Here is a 16,521-nt window from a genome sequence, read left to right as displayed (position 1 = left end):
TTAACAGTCATACTTATTTCCATATGAGTCCTTTTTCTCCATGGTACATTTGTATTATTTACACATCCCTGCTGCATGGGAACCAGAGAGTGAAGCAGACTTTCCTGAGGGAATGTTGCTGCAATCCTTATTCCTGTGCTTGTTACAATAGCGCTGAGAATTTCCACCCTCGATCTGGGCTTTATTGGAGTGTCAGATGTTCAGAAAGCTTAATAAGAGATAGATTTCTAAAAGCTTGTGGTGTTATGCTTAAACTGACAAGACAGTGTGGATTAAAGGTTGTATTTCCATGTTAGAGACTTCAGCTTCTTTCCTAATATGGGAACTGCAGAGGGGTATACCACTGCTCCTCGGTGAAACCCTGCTGAATTGTGTAGGACCCTGAATAACTACCCAGATTCCCAGTGTCCTCTCTGTGGGACTAGTGCCTGGATGTTTCCCAAGGTCACCCTCAAAGCTTATGGCTGTGATCACAGAATCCTGTAGATGCACCTGAGCTGGATGAGGAACAGCAACAGCTGGTCAACCACCCTTTCGCCTACACCACAGGTTACCTTCCCTTCAAATGTGCAAGCTTGAGTGGTTGCTCCCATACCTGACTCAGTCAAAATGACCCCATTTGGCTTGCAAACTTTTGGTAGTTGGGTTTTTGGGCTGAATGAGTGGGGGAGCAGTTATCTGAGCAGTTCTGCTGTCAAGACCTCAGGGGCTGGTAGGTTGCAGTTGGGGATGGTGGGGGGCAACGGGAGCAGTAACCTCATCCGGCTCAGATGCATGCACAGCATGTAGTATGCCTTTGGCACAGCTGTGTGCAAGACAGTAACCTGCCCAACGTACTATGGTGAGACAGCACCATCACATAAACGTGTTTCCAGTGGCTTTGTGGAGCACTTGTGTGAGTGTGGGCTGCTGAACTGCATCCACTGTCCATTTTGAGCAAAATTCAGAAAGTTAAAATAAATAGTGTGAAGGGGAAAATGCAAAGTAGATTTTTACACTCCTTTCTTCAGAAGCAAGGGAGACCAGATGGGTCATCACAGCCCTTGTGTTCCCAGGGAAGCAGATGCTCAGTGTCTCATTTGGAAGGGCCCACAAAACTCCTTCTCCACATACTGCTGACACATGGTGGGTCATGGAATGCATCCCAGGCCTTTGTAGCCAACTTGAAACCTCTAGTAAAATGTTCCTAGTTGCAATTAAAATGTACCATAGGAAGAAAGCAAGAGCGATCAAGATCTTAAGTCCTGGCAATAACAGGGCATTTGTTAAATAAAACTCATCTTTAATGATCAAAGCTGTTATTGGTACATGGGTGAGCACAGATGTCTTTTTAATGGTTTTCATTTTTGTATTACCCTTTTAGTAGTGAGTGAAATCTTTCTAAACTTCAGAAAGAGGTGCTATTTCCACAGCTTACCACGTTAGAGGAAGTCATAAAAAAGAGACCTTTTCCAGCTGCTAATTTTTCTGAAAATTGAATTTCTCAGGACATTCCCATTAGATAATGGATGAATCTGCTATCATACAAGCCTGGGTCACTTCCCCAAAGCCATCAATTTGTGTAAGGTTTCCCTTGGACTCCCATAGATGGCCGCTGGGAAGGAAGCTTGTTTAGCCTGCTCATGTGTTGTCTTAGCAGTTTGGTCGCTCTTTCAGTACAGCCTCGACCTCCAAGGTCTTCAGACAGGAGTAGCGCACATCATGCCCAGGATATGTTTTCCTTAAGGGGATTATATTGTGGCTCTTTCATATGAGTCTATTGAATTTGATTTAGGGGGAGCAGTGGAATGAAAGAGATGTTTCAGTTTCCTGAGGGAAAATGAAGTGAACTGTATAATCTCAACTGTTTGTTTTAACACTTGCTGCAGTCTCTGGCTTTCTCTAAAGTCCTTTGTCTGCTGGCAGTGACTGCAGAGTGGTTTATAGCATCCCATGCTTTAGCTTTGCATAGTAAGAGAAGTGGTACATACAGGCAGTGCTGTAGGCAAACCCTTTTATGTTTTAGTGGAGAGTGTTTTCTCCTTTAAAAACATCAACATTAATACTGTGATGCAAAGGAGCAGGGCCTCCATTAACCCTCCCCAACAAGGAATGATCCCAGGACCCTGCTAGTTCTTTATTACAGCAATGGGGTTTCCCCATAAGGCATCATTTGTTATATTACTTCCACGCTGTAAATTACATTTTCCTTTTTCTTTTTTTTTTTCTTTTTTCTTTTTTGCTTAAATTATGCTCTTGGGACAGAAGGGTAAGGTGTGTCTCTGAATTAAGGCTTTGGTGGGGGGCAGAGGAGGAAAGGAGCTAGTGGAATCCTCTCCATCCGAATTCAGGGAATAGAGCAGATGCCCCAAGGAGAAGGTGCCCTGCCGAGGCCGGCAGAACAAAGGAGGAGGGGTCTTGGATCGACTGCATCAGGATTACTTCTGGCTGGCAAGTTAAGTGCTTTTGCAAACCTATAGTATTTGCAGCATTGTTTTTCATCTAGTTGATCCTCTCATATTTTTGGGAGGGATCCTATCACCTATTGCATGCTTGAATACAGCTGGAAAAGCAGCAGTGCTTTGTGCTAAAATGATTTGCTCCACCTCAGAATTGCTTTGCTGTCAGTGGTGAAATCTGTGCGGTGATGAATCTGTCATTCCTCCTCCCTTCTCATGAAAACATGCTGAGGCCCGAGCTGATCAAAGACTAAGACTAGGGACCCTGATTTTCAAGCTGAAGTGAAGAAATGAATGCCTTAAGAAAGAAAATGCAGCCGACATCTGTAAGCCTGAAAAACATTTCTTAATAACTTCTCTATGTGCCACCGGAGTCCCTTCATACTTCTCTTTGCGAGCAGAAATGAAAGCAACAGGACTAAAACCCAGTCAGTGTTTTAGCAACGTCTGCCCTTGTTAGACGTTTACTTGCATAAACATACTCAGTTCCTTATGCACTTCCTGGATACTATTAACATAGCTGTGATACCGTGATGTGATGTGATATAAATAAATCCTTCTGCATCCATCACTGATCAATTACACAATGAATGTTAAATAGTTATCTGGTATTTTTTAATGGATCCCACAATTTAGGCATCCAGATTCCTTACCAGTGTAAATAATCTAGGTGACCTACACAGAAATCTGATTGATTTGATTTTATTACAGTTTGTGTCACTGGCTTCAGAGGAGTTATGCTGATTTACACCGGTTGACACTCGGCCCCAGAGCTTCCAGCTCAAATCCAAAGGGTTTGCAATGGAGGGGGATGTGTAGCCTGGAGGCAGAGGGCAGCATCCTCTGCTGATGTCAGCTAATGCATTGATCTTAGTGTAATACAAATGTTTTTCAGATCTTTTAACTACTTTTAATAATCATAGTGTTGAAATTCTGAGATTAAACAGTTACAATTTCTACTTATGTATTTCTTCATTGTCATAGAAAATAATTAATACTGAATCTTTAAAATCCTGCTAAGGCAGGGAAGTTGTAATTAATCATGAGCCCTTCATCAATAACTAATTATTCAATTACATTAAAGATAATCTTGTTTTCAGCAAATATCAATCATTAAACGAACTATTGTTTATTTCTAATTCCTAACATCAACACTATTAATTCTGTAATTGCAAGTGTCATGAAATGGCCAGAGCATAATAAAATATACATGCCCTATAGCCTCCATATTAAATCAGAATGTCATATTGACAGATACTGTAATGTTGCAGATAAGTCATCCTCTTTGTAGCCACCTTTTTTCCAACCGATATAGCTGAGATTAAATGAGAAGTAAATACTGCCTGTGCCATAGTTAAGCCCCTTTGGAAAGGTCTGAAGAAGCAAGCTAGTACTTAGCGCACTGATAATTGCACACATTTAAAAATAGATATGTGGCTATTTATGCTGTCTGGAGTATTAATAACTTTATTTACAACTGGTGTAAAGCTCAACTGGGAGAGCCAAGCCCTATGTGACACTTTTGCGTTTCATGTGGGAGCAGTGGTGGCTCTGATACTTTTTAGCGAGTGGAGACTTCACCAGAAAATTTTGAAGCAGACGTTATTTCTGTGTGCGAGTGCAAATAATGCAATTGAGGTTTAAGAAAGCAATACTGTACAACACAAAAACAGTGTAGGTTATTCATTATCAAAATAATACAAACAAGATGGGAATATTTTGTTGTTACACATTGGAAAACAGAAATGTCCACTGCCTCCTAAAGGACCTTGCAACTTTTTCCCCTGCACCGTTTTCACACACGGCCTGTGTTGCCGTATGCTCATCTCGGTGAGCTTGGAAATAGCCAGGGAAATGCCTGCCAAGGGCTACTGCACGGGTGCAGTGTCCTTCGTCCTCCAGCGCGTTGTGGGGCTGGGCTGGGTGCTGCCGCGGGCACCGTCCGCACTCAGCACAGGAGGGAAATAAGGCTGAGAAGGATTTTAGGCAGGGCTATAAAGTGCCAGCAGGGAGGCACCTCGCTATCCTCAAGGTATGACCCACTCCCGGCACGGGAGTAAGAAAAGGTGTGCATTCACATGGGACTATGAATCCATGCAGTTTTGGGGGTGGTTCAGGTGAAACAGGTGCTCAGGTACAGCAGTGGTTGTCCCAGCCTGAGCTCCTGGGGCAGGAGGGCGAAGGAAAAGCCACGCGGTTGCACCGCTGCTTGGTACCAAAAGCACCAGCCTCAGCAGTGCAAGCGAGGAGCAGGTTGTCTGTTCAGAGCTGGTGCCAGTGATCTCTTAATTCCTTCGTGAAATGAAAGCCGACAGGCCAGGGAGCACTGGGCTTTGCTGCTTCAGCAAGGCAAGCTGTTGACGTTATTAAAAGATGGTTATTTGGATTTGCAAAAACAGTTTTTTCCCGTCGTCTTCAATCTTTTTGCTGTAGCGGTTTCGGTCGCTGAGCAGTGTGTGTGTGTGTGGTGTTAATGTGCAGTCGTAGAGGAGGCTGAGGGGAGGGAAAATGGAAGGAAAGGTGATTTCGATTAACCCTTTTCCCCCCACAATCCCCGTTGCCCCTGACTGCCCCATTTGCCAGGTGTGCAGCTGGGTGCAGCGCAGGCGCGCTGAGCTCCCAGTGAGCCCATGGGTGGCACTGGGCAGCACCGTCCCGGGGCCTCTCGAGGGCCCCTGCCGGGTCCGCCGCATTCAAAGTCCTTCCCCGTAAACAAGGGCGGGTGGAGGTCAGCAACAGAGTAAATCCTGGCAAAGATGGGGGTGTGAGGAAATAGCTGCTGGTGTTCATCATGCCATCAGTTTTCTCGAGGCGATGGTATGCATCACTCTGCTAATAAAGGCTTAGCGCTGTCTCTGGCCTAGGTTTGCTGTTGTATTGGCACACCTTCGTGGCCACTACCTGTAGATGGTGCATTGCTGATGGTGTCTGTGTCATCTCTGCATTCATGAAGATTCTCTGCCAGTCAACTGGCTGAATTAAACCCACAAGTCGCCTGTCTCGCTCCCTCAGCTAGTGAGGTCTGAAGGTGCCGTGGGAAGGGCCCAAGCACTTTGCGCTGGGGCACAGCCCCCTCACCAAGATGTGGCCGTCCCTAAGGGTGGTCTCAGTGGCCTCGGGCAGGAGTCCCTCGTGCCTGGCCCTCCTGACAGGAGGAGGTGGCCAGCAATGGCTTTGAACAGGAGGGTGCGTGCAGTTTTGTCCATTGGTTTGTGGCAGCCTGCTGCTTCACAAACTCCTTTTGCTCAGCTGTGGAGCATAAGAGCTTGAGTGGGCAACGGAGGTAATGGCATCTTCAGACTCAGAGGAAGATGTGGGTCAGCCTTTCTGGGCATCACTGCCCCTTACCCTGCGCCAGCTGGCCTCCACGTCCTCTGCACAGGCACGTGTTTGACCAGCCTTCCAGCCAGGGTAAGGTGGTAGCTCGGGCTGGTTTAGAGAGAACAAATCAGTAAAGAACACTATGAGTGATACAGTTGTTCTCTTTATCTGTAAATTTTTTTGTAGTAAACTCTAACCTGATTCAACTTTGACTTGCACTCAAACCTGACCTGTGGTATAGCATTCAATGGCCACGAAGTTGGACTTCTCAGAAGGACCATCGGAAGTTTTGTGTAGAGAAATGCCACTCATTTTCCTCTGGATGGAGAGGGAAAGACTGGTTTCTTATTTGGGGAGTGGGTGCTGTCTAACAGTGAAGGAAGAAAACTTGAACCCCTTGTTTCTGACTTTTTCTTAGCTTCTGCCTTGTTCTAAGCCCAAAGCCTTTTCATGTGGTAAATGGAACATGCTTATATTTCTGTTAATGGATGTTTGTAATTTGAGTTTGAGATTCTCAGCTGAAGGGCATTAGGGAAGAGAACATATTATTATAATTTTATTATATCTCCTACTTTTTCATGACATTATGGAAAGTTCACAGTAGTATTTCAGCATCAGCCTGAGCCAATAGTATTTAAGGGTGGTATTTTCAGACCCAGATGCCTAACGTTAGGCCTCTAACTCTATATTTAAGTACCTAAATAGGTGCCTGAGTTCATTGAAGACTCTAAGCACTGACAGTCTCCACCAATATGAATGACAGTTTGGGATGTTCAGTGCCCTTTAACATCAGAACATGTATTTATGCGGGTTGTCCTAATTTGACATCTCATTTCAAGGATCAAAGTCTGAATATAGTATGTCATCACTGATTTTGTCTTTCTGGTTTTGCAGTCAACCTCTCATTGCAAAGAAGCAATAATCAAGTGTCAATGCAGTTTATGCAGTTGTCAAAGACAGTTGGTGTCTCCTTGGGGCCTGCGCTTAAATCACGCAGTCCGTGAAAACGCAATTCACATTTTTAGCAGTATTAATGTAAAAATTACTGCATCCTTTTGAATTAAACCAAGGCCTGAAGTGTTTTCTGGATCTAGCATCACTTATCTTCCCCATCAAGGTGCATAGCAGGGAGTGCAGCCAGGCCATTATTGCTTTTACTGCATTCTAAACACACACACACGTACACACACGTCTGTATTGTCAAAATCTGGCAAAGGTATTTGCTGCTGTCTCTGAGAAGAAGTAATGCTCTCCTACAATGTGCAATTTATAGGTACTAGTTTCTGCTGCCACTTATTATAAAAACAATTCATCTTATTGCAGAATGTGTGCTTAATTATGGTTTGTGGATGTTCATGTTTTTTTTAAAGTCTAATTTATTGCTCATGCATACTGTAGCCAATATTATCTAGTGACAAAGCAAGGGAATTAGCACAAGGAGCTCTGATTTCTCTAGCACTGAATTTGTGATCTGTGACCTTATGCAAAACATTTCCCCTTTTGCATGAGTCAGCTTCCCCATTAAAAAAAAAAAAATGGCTGGAGATTACCAGATGAAAGGTGCCATATTTTTATTTCTTTAAGTGTCAGAACATTGCAAGCATTCAGCACATTATTTATAATGCAAAACTGTGTTGTGTTTGAAACACCTCATCATATTTATACTTTTAATTTGGCTTTACTTCTGCTATCATTGCTAAACAAAAACCACCCACAGACTAAGGATATTGGTGTTATCGTAGTCTGAGACATATCAGCCATTCAGCCACAGCTTAGTGGTATAGCTGTGTTGGTTAGGGCTCGATCACAACGAAGCACTGCAAGGAGCTGGCAGCTGGTTCAGAGCAGCCCAACATCAGCTGACCTGTGTCCAGCTGGGGCACAGGGGCTGTGTCATCTTGTGTGCACTCGTCACCGACCCCAGAGCCCCTGTATGGGCCATGGGCGCTTGAGGGAGGAGAAAAGACAACGGTGTTGTGTGTGATGGGAAGGAGAGAGAGATTAGCATTTTTCTCCAGAGATGTGAGCTTTCTCTTGTTTGTGGCAACTTTGAGTAGCCTGCTAACAAATCTGCGCTGCTCCTTCTGCTGCTGAAGGCAGTGGATGTCATGTCAGGGCTGGCTTTCAGAGCAGCCCCAGGGGTATCTGAGTGAATGTTTCCTCCAACTGTTGACATCTTGGTGGCCTCAGAAAGCTGGCCCCCCGTGGCTCATAATGGGATGTTGGCTGGATGAGATGAAACACGACGTTTAAACAAACCGCTGGTGTTTTTCGGTTGTTGCTTGCATTTCTGCCTGACTGTGTACATACCATATCACATAATGCCTTTACATCCTGTGAAGCGCATTTAATTGATACATACAGGGAAAAAATATCTTCAATAGGGGTATGCAAAGAAACTTTGCTATTTTTTAAGCAAAACTGCTCTGAAATCTTGGCCTTATTGCTGACAGTGCTGAGATGTTTTATAGTTACGATGTGAGTACTGTTTGGGGAACACTGTGTGCCCCTGGGGTACACATAAACTCCTGACCCCACTTAAACCCTGTGGCACGTGACACTGGGCACATGTCAGCAACATTCTTGTGTTGAGCACCATGGCACCAAACCATGTATTCGAACACGTCGTTCATATCCAGCATGCTGCAGGTCCAGCAATAATGTTGCAATCACTGGTCCTGATCACTTCCTGCCAAATAACAAGCGCAGCCAGTCCTCCCTAAATATAGAGATCTTTCTTACTGTGCAGTAATCCCACCGCCAGCACTACAACCATACCTCTCTACAGTCTGCTTCCAGTCTTAAAATATTTTTCTCCCACATTCTTTCTGGCACAAAACACAGTTTGGGAAACCTATTAGAGTTGTTCATTTTGTTTTGGGGAGCACGGGGTGCTGGTGTTTTATTAACACAGGAGCTCTGCTCAGTGGCAACATCTGGTTTTCAGTGAGGTATTTTTTTTACTCCGTTTTCCAGCTGTGTTGACTCAAGTCAGAAGGCAATGAGCCACTTGTGAGAGTGAAGCCTCCAAACATTTAAAGAGCTGAGATATTCTTTGAAACTCCTGAATCTGGAAAAATTAGGGCACAATCTGACAATACCAATTTTTCCTCATGAGGCTTCCAGCACTCACAGTTCTGGTCCCAACCAGAATCAGGAAATTAAAAATCACATGGAAACTTTTGTAGAACTTTCAGGGTGGCTGCAGGTTAGCTCTGCAAGTAGGCGGAAAGCGCAGGAGGGAGACTTCGTTTTCCCAGCTTGTTTGTATTGTGTTGTTAATGCACCCTGAAAGCGCCAATGATTTACCCTACTCTAGAAAATGCAGTAAGTCAAAAGAATAAAATCTAAGTTGTCTGGAGCAGAGAATGAAAATGCTGCTTTGGTGTCAAGACAGTAACAATTCATTTTGCTTACCTGATTCCCAACAGTGCGGCCAGCCAAAAGGCAGCTATTCTTATAGCTAACACTGGCTGTGTTTCTGAGTTAGGTTATAAATTCCACCCCTGGGGGACTTGTGTTCGCCAGGTGTGGGTACGCGCCTGTGGTTTGAGCTCCACCAGCGCAGGGAACGGGTGGTGAGAATGACCCACAAAATGTGCTCCTCCGGGCTGCTCGCCGGCTCTCCTGCTGCATGCCCCCGTCGCAGCCGGGCTCCCTCCCGTCCCGGTGCTCGGTGCTCGTGGCATCTCCAGGCTTGTGGCGGTCCTGGTGAATCTCAGGGAGGAGCCGCCGTACCTGAAGGGCTGTAATTGCTGAAGGCAAATGTTTGTTGGCACTTTTGATGGCACTGCTTATGCCCTCTCATCCACCGTTGCTTCTTCCCTCGCTTCTCTCCGTCCTGTGGCTTGACTCATTCTGCTCATTGTTTTTCTCTCCTGTTTCTCTCCTTCCTGCATTACTTGTTTTAACTTCTTTTGCAGTGTTCTTGCCTCCCTTTTTCGCCTCTGAGCTAGCTGCATTCCTCATGTAGGAGGAAAATAGTAAGCCACACAATATGGCCTTGTAAGCCAAAACTGAATGCAGACTAAATCGAAGAGGAGGCACAAGCATGTTTAACAAGTAAGCATCTAAAAATTAAGTGTTTAGTTTTTCTGTGATCAGTTTTGCTAGAGGAGCCCTGGGGTTCCTTGTTATTGACCCAGTTATCTGCCTGAAATGGGGGTAATGCCAGCCTGGGATGCAGACTTGCAGTCCAGGTTTTACCTCTGCAGCACTGATTAAGTCCAGAGTAACTTCACTGATGCAGCAGAAATTTACCCAGAATTAAGCCAGCGTAGATGATGGCTAGACTGGCTCCATTGTGTATGACTCCGAATGTTCTTGTTTTTAAGTATGTTGCCCTGACTTTTGGCCTATTCTCAAACCTTGATTTTTTTTTTCTGAAAAAATGTCTAGCTGAACCTAGGAAAATCAGTCTGCAGAACAGGAACTCTTGAGTTGTTTTACGGTTAAGTTACAACTGTTTTTTTTTTCCACACACGTATTTTCTTTCTTTTCCCATACTGCTTGAGTCCTAAATTCCCCCTGTAAATCTGCTTTCTGTACCATCAGTTCTCAGAACAATGAACCACTTGATATACCTGATAAGAGTTAACATGAAAAATGAATAAATCATTTGCTACTCCCTTTTCTTTTTTGCTGTAACTGGGTGTTGGTCTATAAAATGAAGGAAGTTACATTGAGCAGGAAGTTTAAAAATGCTGAGACAGATGTCATTAAAAAAAAATCAAAATTGGCTTCCTGACAAGTGACTGTAATTAAAATTATTCTTCATAATGAGAAAAAAGCAGATGCAAAGGGAGGTTTCCTGTCTCTAGAAGTAGGAAACATAAATAACTGTTAGTCTCTCCTTTGTGTGCGCATGTGTGTGTGTATGTGTTTGTGTGAGTGTGTGATTTAATGTAGGACTTTTTTGCTTATTTCTGGAGTGGCTTGTGATTGAAAACTTTAGTCAATACTGTGTGGATGGGTGCTTTTTTAATCTAGCCTTTTTTTGGTCTTGTTTTTAACTTAGACCTTGATTGAAAAAATAATGTATATAAATTGCGGTCATCCTTCCTAAGTTACAGACTATTCAAATGGTTGCTCTTACAGAAAAGAATAGTAAATTTTGGTGTACAGTTGGGAGGTAGAACAGGGTGTGGGTATGTGTACGCATGTATATAGCTATACACATCTATCCACATCTTAAAGCTACAGCTGATAGCTATATTAATGTAGAAATCAATGTGGTTAACACCAGGCAACTTCCTAGCATGCAAGGAAGTATACAAGTATAAAACTGCTTCTATCAGCATAACTTCTTTTTTCCTGTGCAAGCATCTTTAGTTTGATATAATGCCTTTACATTATACTTTATGCATTTAAATTATGGAGATTGTTCATCTGATATACTTACACAAGTTCAGAAACAGTGTATTTGCCAAATTAGACAAGTCTGTCATTGTGGGATGTACTGTATGGCTCCTTTCTGTCACCGCTGTTAAAAAGGGGGGCTGTTTCCTTTTCTGTCATATGTGTAGATGAGACATTGACTCATGCAGGTTGAAGAAGTTCTACTGGTCCATTTACTGGGTTTTTAGAAGTTGAACTGAAGACTACAGCTTTGTTTCTGGGACCTTGCTGCCTTTTTAAAAAGTTACCCCCTTTGAGGAACTGCATACAAACCATGGCCATATGATTCAGTGTTGATCCATGTGAATGGGTACACTTTGGTGGAGCTATACCCCTTGATAGTTGCTAAGGCCCCTATGTAGAGCATTAGTATGCGTAGTATGTGCTCCATATGCATATCTGGAAGGGAAATTGATCACTGTATTTAGGGGCTTCACCTTTACCCAGATCAGATGTAGAGTGTGGTTGTTCCATCAAAGCTTGTATATGACAGGTTTAATTTATTGCTGATGTGCATTGAGACATGTCTTAGCATAGGTGCAGGTCCCTGGCAAAAATGTCCTTTTGCTAATATTATTTCTTTTGCTCACTGATATTGGGATATCAGTGAGCATGGGTATGAGTATGGGTCCAGTGGAAGGAGTCAATTAAACTGCACTTGTACTGACTTGGGTTTTCCTGAATTGTTATACCACCTAACCTTTTCTTTATAGACTTGAATTTACTTTATGCTTGAATTTACCTTCACTAGTGAAAGTAAGCCTCGGCACCAGTATCATTCTAGCATATCAGTACATAGCATTCTAGCATATCATCAAATAGCAGATCAATAGAAATACGCTATATGCTACACAAATATAGGCAGGCATATCTCTCCTATTCCATGGGTGCACTACAGTTCAGAGGAATTGCTTAACTTTATTACTGCATTCTTCAGGCCTCCACAACCACTCAACTTCTGTCCTGTTTGTTAGTCAGCTAGCCTCAATGCAATGACAAATCTTCGCCATTAACCACTGCTTATATTAATAAACTCTAACTGACCTCAGGTCATGATTAAAGATATCAGGAGTTGGATGGCACACTGATACAGAATGTACTGATCTTTATAAGAGGCGACTCCATGATTTTGGCATCTTTGAATGGTCCTGGAAAAACTTTGTTTGGAACAGATAGCAGAACTCGCTTCTATTTTTTGTGTTGCTAGATTATCTGGCAAGCGACCTGCTCAGAAAGAGGTTATGAGAACAGCTGAAAAAGAGCAGCCATCAAATACATGCCTAATGCAATCTGTAGAGTAATTGGCATCCAGTGAGTGGGAGTAGGGGTGATCTGGAAAACCCATAAGAGGAATATGGACTTGTATGTCCTGTGGGTGTTTCAGGGCTGTGAGAGCCAAAGAGAGTTCTTAATTGCTCAGAGAAATAAAAAGAAACTGGTCTAATTGGAACAGTAATCTAGGCTGTGGAGAGGAGATCAGGTTACAGAAACTATCTCCGAGAACGCTGTGGGAAACTTTAGCAACATCTAAGCTTATAGCTCTTTCAGAAAATGAAACAGAAACACTTTAAACTCACAATCCACTTTACAGTGCAGCCCAAGGCTGTTAATCTCTCTCTGGCAATCCTAGGATGTCCCCAGAAAGTACAATTTTAGGAATTGCATTGCAACAAACCTGCTTGTGCCCTGACTAGAGATTCCCTCGTCGTCTCTCTGTTGAAATCCAGAAACACGAGATTGTTGTGAAAAGGTGGGGAGGGTCAAATGTGTACCACAAAGCCATGAGAAATCCCTTGCCGCTCCTCCTGTCCTGACTCTATGCTCTTCTGGGAGGCAGTTCGCCTAATCAAATCCAGTTAGTTTTGCAGTTATGTCCGGTACTGCTAGGAGAGGTCTACCTAAAGAGTGTTTCAGAGAGATCCCAGGCAACGTGCCAGAGAGGTTTTACTTTGTTTTCTCAAATGGAGAGGGGAAGCATGGCAGGATTAAATGGCCAGTTCAGAGGCAGCAGTGGTGATTGAACCCACAGCTCCAAGTTCTAGTCCGATGCTGTAGGCCCCAAATCAGCACATGCTTAAACTCATGCTCTACTTTAAGCTGCTGAGCCATTACAGAGAAAATACAAGACAGCCTCTTCTGATGGCAGTGATGTCTTCCTCACATGCTCTTCCCAACAGTGGGTTTGTATGTATGCATTTGGGGAGATGTGGTGTAAGGGGAAGGTGGGCATCTGTGGGGATGGGGAAGACTGATTTTTTATTAATAATGTCGGAAAATCAGCTGCTATTTTTCACGCATGTGTTACTCTGCTGCAGACATTTTGTGTGCAGAAAAGGAAAGCAATGTGTTTTTTGCGGGCATTTTGGCAAAACCTTTTTATTAGAACGGCTGCCCATTGAAGACATCTGTTTAAGTTCCCAGCCCGGGATAGCAACAAGCTCGGGGCAACCATCAGGGGCTGCATTCCTCCGGCAGGTTCGCTTACGCTATCTGCACGTGGTTCTAGTGGCAAGTAAGAGACGCCCAGAGCAGGTCTGGCTCGTGCCTGCAGCTGGAGCGCGCGCTCTGTGTCCAGCACGTGGGGAGGAGATTGCATTCCTGAGGAGCTCTTCTGAGGAGTGCTAAGTAAACAATAAATCTCTCCACAATGGAATTTATTCCGAGAGAATTATTCAGGGTTAAAAAAATATTCCATGGCTTTAAACTCTTATCTTTGTTTACCATATCGCCAGGGACAGTGACCCGCGCTTGTGCCCTAATACTGAACTGTCAGCAAGAGAGACAGGAAATGCTGCCTTCCCTGTGGGCTTGGTATATGGGCTTAATGAGAAGAATAACATCGTAGCGGCAATTGTTGCTTTTACTCAGTCTGGTTTATTCTCTTCTGTTGTCTTACTTTAGTAAACCCACATAGTTGTAGAGAAAGGCCCTTGTGCCAAATCTCGGCGCTTTCTAATTTAGTGACCTTCAGATATTTAAATGTTATTAAGACCAAGCCAAGCTGACAAAAGAGCCTGTATCCTTCCCATTTCCCGCGGAGCTGAGGGCATCGTGTAGTGCCTGGCGGCCGGTGAGGCACTGCGCGCTCCCAACGCGAGCCCTCCTTCAGTCTGAGCGAGCGGCAAGCGCGCCGGCCCCACAAAGGAGCGCCGGGCTTCCAGCTGTTACTGTGGCAATGCGCCACCGCTGGGTCGCCTGATTAATAACGAAATAAGAACTGCAGCATGGAAAAAAAAGAAAATAATCCAAGAGGAAAGCGTTGCCCAGACTGGAGCGGCAACGCGCTGGCAGCGTTGCTGCCAGCGGAGCAGCGTTTCCCCCGGCCTGCAGCTCCCCCCCAGTTTTTGGGGCGTGTGGGATGAGGGATGGAGCAAGGGCAGGGATGCACCACCTGGGTCCTCCTCCAAAGGTGCTGCAGCAGTGGCATCACTTTCCCCTCGCCATTTCGTCTTTGAGCTTTGGGAGGGCAGAGGCCTGGGGAGCCGGGAGGAGCTGCGCTTGCCCCAACCGCTGCTTGCAACCAAAGGGCATAATGGCAAAATGAACCTTGAAGCAGGTCCCTTAAACTTCAAATTACAATTAATTTTTTCATGCACATATAGGAAATCAGTTGGTTTGCTTTGCCTTCGCTGTTTCGTGTGTGGGTGTGTGCACGTGTGCATGTTGCACCCATTACAGCTTTTTTCCCCCAGCGATTGCTCAGTGTAAAGGAAAGCTTTAGTGATGGGGGTAAACTCACTTCTCTGTTTATATAGAAGAAATGTGTAAAATTTCTGTCCCAGTAGCCTGTCCACAATTTTGTTGTCCATTCAGAATCTGCTTTTCTTGAGTATAATATCAGTATTAACTTCTAAGACTTACCTTTCCAATGACTTAAAGAAAAGGCAGTGGAGTTGCTCTTAGTACTCCGTAACGATCAGGTTTTGAAGGCTCAGTATGTTGCCTTCACCTGAGCGTGCCAGCACTTTCCACGCAAGGTCTCCTGAGTAAGGTTTACCAGTATTATTAAAAGTGCTAGAGGAGAGGAAGTGCCTTTCCCAAATTCACTTGGGAAGCTGCATCAGGATGCAGCCGTCCACCTCGGAGCGCCGTGACTCAACCATGCAGCTGTTGCTGCCTGCACCGCTCCTGCCCTCGTGGAAACAGGCCTGAACCTAACCCACGTTTCCCAATGTCACGTGGGGATCAGCTGGAGAGAAATGAAGTCTTTTGTTAACTTCTTCATTGCTTCACAGACTGCTTTTCTTTCTTTTTTTCCCTAGTTTAAAGAAGATGCAGCAGTGATATGGCACTGAGGTAGGGTTCCTTCCCCCGCTACGTACATGTAGTTACTGTCAGCATAGGATTTGCAATATACTGGCTGAAGTGCCTCTTGTGGTAGAGAGGAGACAAGCCTCTGTTATAAGGAACACAAAAGGGGGGTTTCTACCAAGTCCCCTGGAAACACAGGAGCGGTAGTCTTCCCGGGCTCTTCAGCTCCCAGCCGGTGTAGTGCCAAGGAACAGAAGTGGCAACGTGCATATGCAGAATGTAAAAATGTCTTCCTACTTCTTGACCTAGATAAATAGGACTTGGGATGGATTTTCAGACTTTGCAGCACGGACACTTTGAATCTTAAGAGATTTAAAGGTCTGGGGGGGGGGGGGGTTCAGTCCTTTCCATACCATTTCAAATTGATGAATGTGTTACAGAAAATACACATGCATACATGTGTGCACACATGAAGAGGGGCCAGAAGTACTAATACCAATCTCTTTTACTGCCCCATGATGTGAAAGGCATGGGAGGAGAATGTGTTAGGAAAAGCAGTGGGTATGAACGTGCAAGATGCTTTGACTCCTGAGACCTCCTGCATCAGAAGTGCCTTGGGAACTAAGGCAGGAGAAACCCTGAGGTTGCTCTAAGTTACACTGACACAAGGCTGGCCTGAGCATGCAAGAGGTGGAAAAGGGGAATCACATCCACTTGCTACCTTTGCCCAACACCTTTCCTGCAAGAGGTATTACTCAGGCTGCATATGGTCCAAGGTTCCCTCCTTTCCAAAATCTTATCCCTCCAAATTCCTTGATATATATATATATAATGTATATATATATATATATTTTTTTTTCTTGGAGCACCCCAGGTATTACATGATTGGGAGCACCAAGATGTTATATGATGTCATTTAAACTAGAGCAGCAAATTTTGAATAGCATCAGTGTGCCACTGGCTTTGTGAATATCCTCCTTGTTCACTAGGAAGAATTGTAGGTTTCTTTACACACATGGAAGTCAGAGAAATAATAAGCACCCTTCATCAGCTAGATAGTCTATTTATACATCAGGCTAGGTGGGGGAAGCATGAGGTCCTGTTTTTTCTCTCC

The 16,521-nt window shown here is 44.3% G+C and overlaps 1 protein-coding gene across 3 annotated transcripts in view; it reads left to right on the top strand.

The window, feature by feature from the left end:
* TBXAS1 (thromboxane A synthase 1) overlaps positions 1–16,521 on the top strand; it is a 234,144-nt gene that overhangs the window by 196,407 nt on the left and 21,216 nt on the right. The window lies entirely within an intron of this gene.

The sequence above is a fragment of the Apteryx rowi genome, unplaced genomic scaffold (assembly GCF_003343035.1).
Source record: "Apteryx rowi isolate R43461 unplaced genomic scaffold, aptRow1 scaffold_62, whole genome shotgun sequence".
NCBI lineage: Eukaryota > Metazoa > Chordata > Aves > Apterygiformes > Apterygidae > Apteryx > Apteryx rowi.
Note: the sequence above shows the minus strand (reverse complement) of the source record. Positions and strands in the feature narration are given on the sequence as shown.